The sequence below is a fragment of the Octopus bimaculoides genome, chromosome 3, assembly GCF_001194135.2.
Source record: "Octopus bimaculoides isolate UCB-OBI-ISO-001 chromosome 3, ASM119413v2, whole genome shotgun sequence".
NCBI lineage: Eukaryota > Metazoa > Mollusca > Cephalopoda > Octopoda > Octopodidae > Octopus > Octopus bimaculoides.
In genome coordinates this window covers 98,990,996-98,998,848 of record NC_068983.1, presented here as the reverse complement: position 1 = coordinate 98,998,848, position 7,853 = coordinate 98,990,996, and positions in this window count along the sequence as shown.

The window sequence follows — 7,853 nt, the reverse complement described above, 5'->3', positions numbered from 1 at the left end:
TATATATAGCTGAAGGATTAAAATTAATCAAAGGACATACTAAGTATGTCTACCTATTTAGTATGTCCTTTGATTAATTTTAATCCTTCAGCTATTTAATGCTTGTTTGGGCATGCAATCACCTATATTATTGATTCTGTTATTATCATTTTTAATTGTTACACTAGATAATAACAGAGTCAATAATATCTTTGTGTGTGTAGCGAACACGTTACAATGAAGTAGAGAAATTTGAAAAGACAACACGAAACCGGTTATTTCTCAAAATACAATGTTTATATACCAAAAAGATTTTCTAACATTTTTCTAACATTTTTCTGACATAATTTAAATATATACTTTAACCATGTAACACAAGCCTTCTGTAGTTTTTTCACTCTTATTATCTTTTATATATATATATATATATATATATATATACATATGTGTGTGTGTGTGTATGTATGGCAGGCTTTTTCAGTTTCCATCTATCAAATCCACTCACAAGGTCTGGGACTATAGTAGAAGACTTACCCAAGGTGCCACACTGTGAGACTGAACTCAAGACCACATGGCTGGAGAGAAGCACCTAGTAAACTTTTATAAAATTAACAACATAAATTAAGACCAAAACATGTCTGTAGTTGTCACGTATATTAGTGTCATCTGCAAAAATATCATAATACATTTGATATTTCAGGAAAATCATCATCATCATTTTAACATCCACTTTTCCATGCTTCCATAACTCAGATGGGATTCATCAAGGCAGATTTTCTATGGCTAAATGTCCTTCCAACTCTCACCAACTCTCACCTGTTTCTAAGCAAAGTATTCTTCCCCCATAGCCAGACATGTTTTCATGGAAGACTGAAAATGAGGGACACTACTTGCATAATGATGATGCTCATTTTATATTTATTGCATAATGTCAAAACAAAGGGACACAAAATCACATATACATATACAAGGAGGTGCTGAAAAGTTCCTGGTTTAATCTATCTATCTATATATAAAGATGAGAATGTGTGCGTGTGTGTCTGTGTGAATCCCTAAAACTCAAGAACTACACAACCAATTTCATTCAAATTTTACACATCTTAGTTAGGGTCCATGTAGTGTCATGGGCCAAAAAAATGTTCAACTTCTTGCCTAATGTGAGCCCAGAGCAATCTCTTATCTCTTCCACTATTTCAGTATTACGTGTCCAAGACCTCTGGAGGTATGCTGTGACTGCGAAGACCCCAGCAAATAAAGTGAGTTCAAAGCTGTAACTACACTAGTGTCACATAAACAGCCCTAGCCCACTCAAAAGTACCTTGGATCATGGGGTGACATGCTGTGCTTAAGGAGACCTATTGAGTCAAGTACATCAAATGTGCCGGTGGTATGTAAAAAGCACCATCCGAACGTGGCCGATGCCAGCGCTACCTTGACTGGCTTCCATGCCAGTGATACGTAAAAAGCACCAACCGATCGTGGTTGTTGCCAGCCTTCTCTGTGGCCCCTGTGCCGGTGGCATGTAAAAAGCACCCACTATACTCTCAGAGTGGTTGGTGTTAGAAACACTGCCAGATCAGACTGGAGCCTGGTGCAGCCTCCTGGCTTCCCAGACCCCAGTCGAACAGTCCAACCCATGCCAGCATGGAAAACGGACGTTAAACGATGATGATGGTGATGATGAGATATTAGACACAACTGAAGTAATATTTCTAAAATTTCAACTTCTTAGAAGTTAGTAAGATCACCTAATGGGGGCTTAAGTCTTACAATTTAGTCATTTATCCTAAGCCAAGACGAATACAATTGTACTCTTGGAAGCTGTAGAGTCACCCAAGCATCAAGATGAGCGTTATTTATAATTCAATAGTACAACATTGTAAGAGTTTGCTTTGAGATATACTTACATTGTGATTTCTGCAATGTGGTGCATAAATTGTCAAGTAAATGAGAGGCATCTTTGCCTCCACTGATTCAGTTGCAAAGTATTGAGTAAAGTTATTTGATTGCAGACCTCCTTTCAGTCTTTTTATTATCAATGGGTAAGAGATAGTCCCTAGATGGTAACATTGATTTCAAGGCCTTCCCAGATAAGTGACTGGTTATTCAAAGAGATTTATAGATTGTAAATTTATTCTGTCCAGTTACCTATCGGCATAGTAACCATTGGCAAACTCCAGAGGTGACACGTTCACTTCACCTTAGCCCTCACATCACACAGTTGTTAAAGTTTATTTCAGTTGGGTCATGCTCTTCCAATCGCTATAGATCTGTAATGCATCTTACAACTGTGCCCATCACCTGTATGGTGAGGAATCCTAGATTGGGGAGTGGTAACAACTAGGGTAGGGTAGCTGACTGCTTAGTGTGATCATTTGTCTCTTGGTTTACTGAGATTTTCTCTCTTTTACAAACTCAGTGAACATTCATATATTTCCAATTTCAAAGAAATTTGAGCTATAGATATAAGACCCAAGTTAAAAAAGATTCCCAACAATTCAACTTCTCTGGTTGACTTTAAGACGCCCCCCCCCCCGCACACAATAGGAGCCTTAGCTTCCATATTTTAGAGCTCCATGTGCTCCATTTCTCAGGAGCAAAAACCTTTCAATAGGTTTCATAAGATTTCGATTTTGGAATCTGGGCATAAAGATGAGTAGTATGGGATAAATATGTCATGATTAGAATTTTTGTTAGGGTGCGTAAAGAAGGAAAGAACCCTCATTAAAATTCTTAATCTGCAATTTTGATGAAATTCAAATCATAGCTATTCCAGTTCATTAGAGAAAATATAACAGAAAAGTCTAATTCTTCAATTCCATGTGACATGGGCAAAGCTGGGTATCTCTGCTAGTTTAATGTAAAAGGTCTGGTTGGAAGTCCAACTTTCCGAGTTCTTTTACAGGGCTTAGAAAAACTGAAGGACTGCTGCAATAAGTGTGTGACTCTGAAAGAGGAATATGTTAAATAAAATCATAATTAACTGATCCTCCTGTATTTTCTTTTATCCAAAGTCATGAACTTTTCAGTATCCCTTCGTAACTATACGTGTACATACATATATGGACATGATGGACTTGTTTCAGTTTTTGTCTACTAAATTTACTGACAAGGTTTTGGTTGGCCTAGGACAATAGTAGAAGATATTTGTCTAAGGCAATGTTTCCCAAACTTTTCACGTCAAATTGCAATATTGCCCATTTATTGGCCAAAAATTGCTCCATTGCCCACCTGTGTAAAAAACACCCCTGATACAACCATCCCCCTAACACTAAATCCTCTTGGAGAACCCCACCACCTGTATCATTTGACACATACACTATATTGTAGACTCATTGCCTGGTTAGTGCTGTTTGGACTAAATATGTGGTTGTTTACAAATCTCTTATTGTGGGTTTAGTTTTGCTGTTAGTGAGAATAATTTTTCTAATGTTAAGCTTATATTATGCAGACAGATTAACTTTGGTAAACTTGCACTTTCTTTTACACTGATTTTTATTTTCCCCAAATGAACCATTGATCAGAACTACTGATGCAAAAACAATTAATGATTGTATTATAAAGGAAAAGAATACAACTTTTTAATGAGAACCATGTGTCTGGTGCGATGCAGCTAGTGCAGGTACATACAGTTTCGAACTTGTCAACTTTAGCCACAAATCTCTTTGTTGTGTCACATCTAATTCAATTCTTTTATGGGAAAGTAAAGTTCCAACATCACTAAAACCAGATTTAACCAGGTACGAGGTAGGGAACTAGATTCAACCAGGTACAAGGTAGGAAAGTAATTTCAGATGTTTCCACAGATTGGGGTAGGAATTCAATATACTTTGATGCTACCACAAACCTTTGCCATTACAGTGATATCACATTGTGGCGTCATTGTCATTTCGTAATTCTATCAATTCCTCCTGAATGTCATCTGCACAATCGACTGCATCAACTTCAAATGGATTGCTATACCAATTTGGAATATTCAGTGCAATAACATCTTGAAATCACTCCATCATTCCATCGTGCAATGTAAATAGTTGCGACATGTAGTTAAATCCTCATCAACCAATTCATCTTTCAAAGAGTCAAGTTGTGGAAATTGATAGAATTGATATTTTGAAATGTTAGTCTCATACAGCACCAATTTTGAAATGAAGGTAGTGGTAAATGATTTACAATAACATATTCAAATAATTTAATTTTGTGAATATATCACAAGGAAAAAAGATATTGCACCTTGCAACCAACAATGAAGTAGATAGTGGAGTATATTCATAGAAAGATATGATTATATGAAACAGTTCAACAAAGCGTAAAAGACAGTTTCCTTTTGACAGCCACCATACTTTGGTATGGTATAAGAATTTAGTATAGTCCTCATCATTTCTCAGAAAAATCCGATCAGGTAAGAGTCTGGACTTCAATTTGTTCACAATCTTGATAACTAGCTGTAGTGCATCATTCAATGTACCATTCATATTGTTTGCCATTAAATGCTGTTGATGTGCCAAGCAATGAACAGTTAGTATCTGATGGGAAATTTCACACTTTAGGAGAGATGAAAAACCTCTGTATCTTCCTATCATTGAAGGGGCCCCATCTGATGCACAAGCAAGAATATTACTGAGTGGGATATTATATTCAAAAAGGAAAGACTTGAGAGTGTGAAAAATAGTTGCACCTTTTGAATCAAGTAGCAATTTCTCTGTGAACAGCATTTCCTCAGAAGGTTGAAGGTCTTCACTGAAATGCTGAACATATACCATCATCAAACATTGATTGTCCACAACAGTTGACTCATCCACTTGTATAGAAAATTCAGAATGCTGGAGAATATTAATAAGCTGATGTTTGACATCGTTGGCCATTTCAGCAATGTGTCGAAAAAATCGTGTTATTACGAAGTGGGATCTTCTTCATAATGTTATCGAGTTTTGGTGCATAATAGTTGACAAAACCTCTTTGATAACCAGGTGAAGTAATGTTTCTGCAATTGTGTGAGACTTCCCAGACTTAGCAACAAACAATGTGATGTTGTACGGTGCATTCAACCCATCATTCTCCTGCTTACTTGTTTCCTGGAGTAGTGTGTTGATTGTTTGTGTTTGCTTTTTGAAAGAGGTGCTCAGTTACAAAAAGTATAACAATGGCTTGTCCTTCTTGTCAGAATGCTTTGCATCAAAGTGATACCTCGAGCGTGAAGGTTTCATTGCTTCATTGGTCAATGTTTGATGGCAAAGAAGGCACATTGGTAACTGACAGTTCTGAGGAGAGGGAATAAATCCAAATGATAAATAATCACTACTGTACTGTTGACAAATTTTCTTGACTGGGGGCATCAGTAAAGTGAAAATGTGAAAACAGATCTCTACAGATGGGGTCAGAAAAGCAGTATGATATTCCTAAAGAAAAGTCGATAGAGCAGAGTCAGATAACATGTCTTTACTGGAGCAAATATGGATCTAGTTCATTTGGCTGCAAGCATTTCAAAGATTAAAGTGTATCAAAATTTTTTTAATTTGGCACATTAATATACCTTTCCAAGCTAAATTGCTCGAGTTATTCAACTTTTTCCAGAAAAATGTTTTTAATAAGTTATAGAGGTTTAAAGCTTGATCATTTTCACCCAGTCAAGAAACACAGTTTCAAAGCTGTCAGTTTGTGCATGACTGCACATTTTGTCAACATCCTGCACATTTTGTCAACTTGTGTTTTGATACGAAACTGTAGAAATATGCACGACATATAACCCCCTCATAACTTTTTCATTTGTCTGAGTTTTCAGAAAATTTTTGCAAATTTGTATTCTACATGTGGGACTTCATACAATTATGCAAAGAAAAAAAATTTGGTGGAGCATGATTTAAGGCCTGGGCCTATTTGGCTGGCATTTTTAGCAAATATGACAACCATCTCAATGACTGTGCGACAAAAATATTCAGTTAATAAACAAATCTACTTTTATAATACAAAGGGATGTCTCATGTAAGTAGTCAAATTGATAAAAGTGCATCCTTATTCTAGGCATGCCTAGATATAAGTAAATGCAGACTTAATTTCTAAAAATGTTTACATCACCCACCAAAATCTCAAATCACCCACAATTTTCTAGAAAGTCAACCATCACCCACAGGTGGGTGATATCACCCACATTGGGAAGCTATGGTCTAAGGAGCCATGCAGTAGGACTGAACCTAAAATGGTAAATTTCGATACTTTCACCTGCCGGATTTTCACTAAGAAAAAAATAACTCAGATTTTTTACATAGAATCAAGTATCCTAACCCTAACCTCCTATCCCGGAATCATTGGAATTTTTTTTTTCCATTGAATGAATTATGGTGATCTCCTAATATACCACAAAACCCTTTTTTTGGTCTGGAAAACGGGGTGGAACCCTCGGAAATTTCACCCCACCCATTTTCAAATATTTTTTGCTATTTCTTTCTTTACCCATGATTTTAGATAACATTTTGCAGAAATATGTTTTTGAGAGAGTGTGGATTACATTAGACTGAAAATTCAAACAAGTTTGAAAAGAATAAGTGAAAATGCAGAGGTTATATAAGTTAGTAATAAAATCTGTGGAGAGATAAAGAATGATAAAGAATGATGCAAAATTAATCTAAAAAATATGTTAGAGTTTGTGTATGTGTGTGAAACAAGTAAAAGTATAATAATCTCAGATTGCAGAATAGATTTTAAAAACTAATCCACTTTCCCTTTGCTATTTTTGGTGCCAAAATCAGGTAACTGATGCGTTTTATTTTTGTGTGGGAAGAGAGAGAGAGAGAGAGCGAGAGAGAGTGAGTGAGTGAGTGAGTGACGAAGCTTACCTAAACGTTCAATGGTATAGCAATATATTATATTTTATATATTGTCATCATCATCGTTTAACATCTACTTTCCATGCTAGCATGGGCTGGACGGTTTGATTGAGGACTGGCAAACCAGGAGGCTACACCAGTCTCCAATCTGTTCTGGCAAGATTTCTACAGCTGGATGCCCTTCCTAATGCCTATTACTCTGAGAGTGTAGTGGGTGCTTTTTAAGTGCAACTGGCACTTGGGCCAGTCAGGTGGCACTGGCATCGACCACGCTCAAATGGTGCTTTTTACATGCTACTGGCACTGACATCAGCCACATATTATGTATGCCAGTGCAAGCAGCCTGTAAAAAGCATCATTCTATGGTCGATGCCAGTGCCACCTGACTGGTCCCCATGCTGGTGGCACTTAAAAAGCACCCACTACACTCTCAGACTGGTTGGCATTAGGAAAGGCATCCAGCTGTAGAAACCTTGCCAGAACAAATTGTAGCCTAGTGCAGCGTCCTGACTTGCCAGTCCTCAGTCAAACTGTCCAACCCATGTCAACATGGAAAGCAGACATTAAATGATGATGATGATGATGATATGTATAGTATAATATATTGCTATACCATTGAATGTTTAGATAAACTTCATCACTCACTCACTCGCTCTCTCTCTCTCCACACACAAAAATGAAATGCATTAGGTACCCGATTTTGGCACCCAAAAATAGCAAAGAGAAAGTGGATTAGTTTTTCAAATCTATTCTGCAATCTTGGATTATTATATATATTATATCCAGTGGTTTCAAGAGGTATGAAAAAGATATTTTGCTTAAATATTATACTTTTACTTGTTTCATACACATACACAAATTCTAACGTATTTTTTAGATGAATTTTGTATCATTCTTTATCTCTCCGCAGAATTCATTACCACTAACTTCTTTAACTTCTGCATTTTCACTTATTCTTTTCAAACTTGTTTGAATTTTCAATCTAATGTAATCCACAATTTCTGTCAAAGTTAGCATGTTATGCTTCTAAGATGGCAAGAATAGTATTAGTAA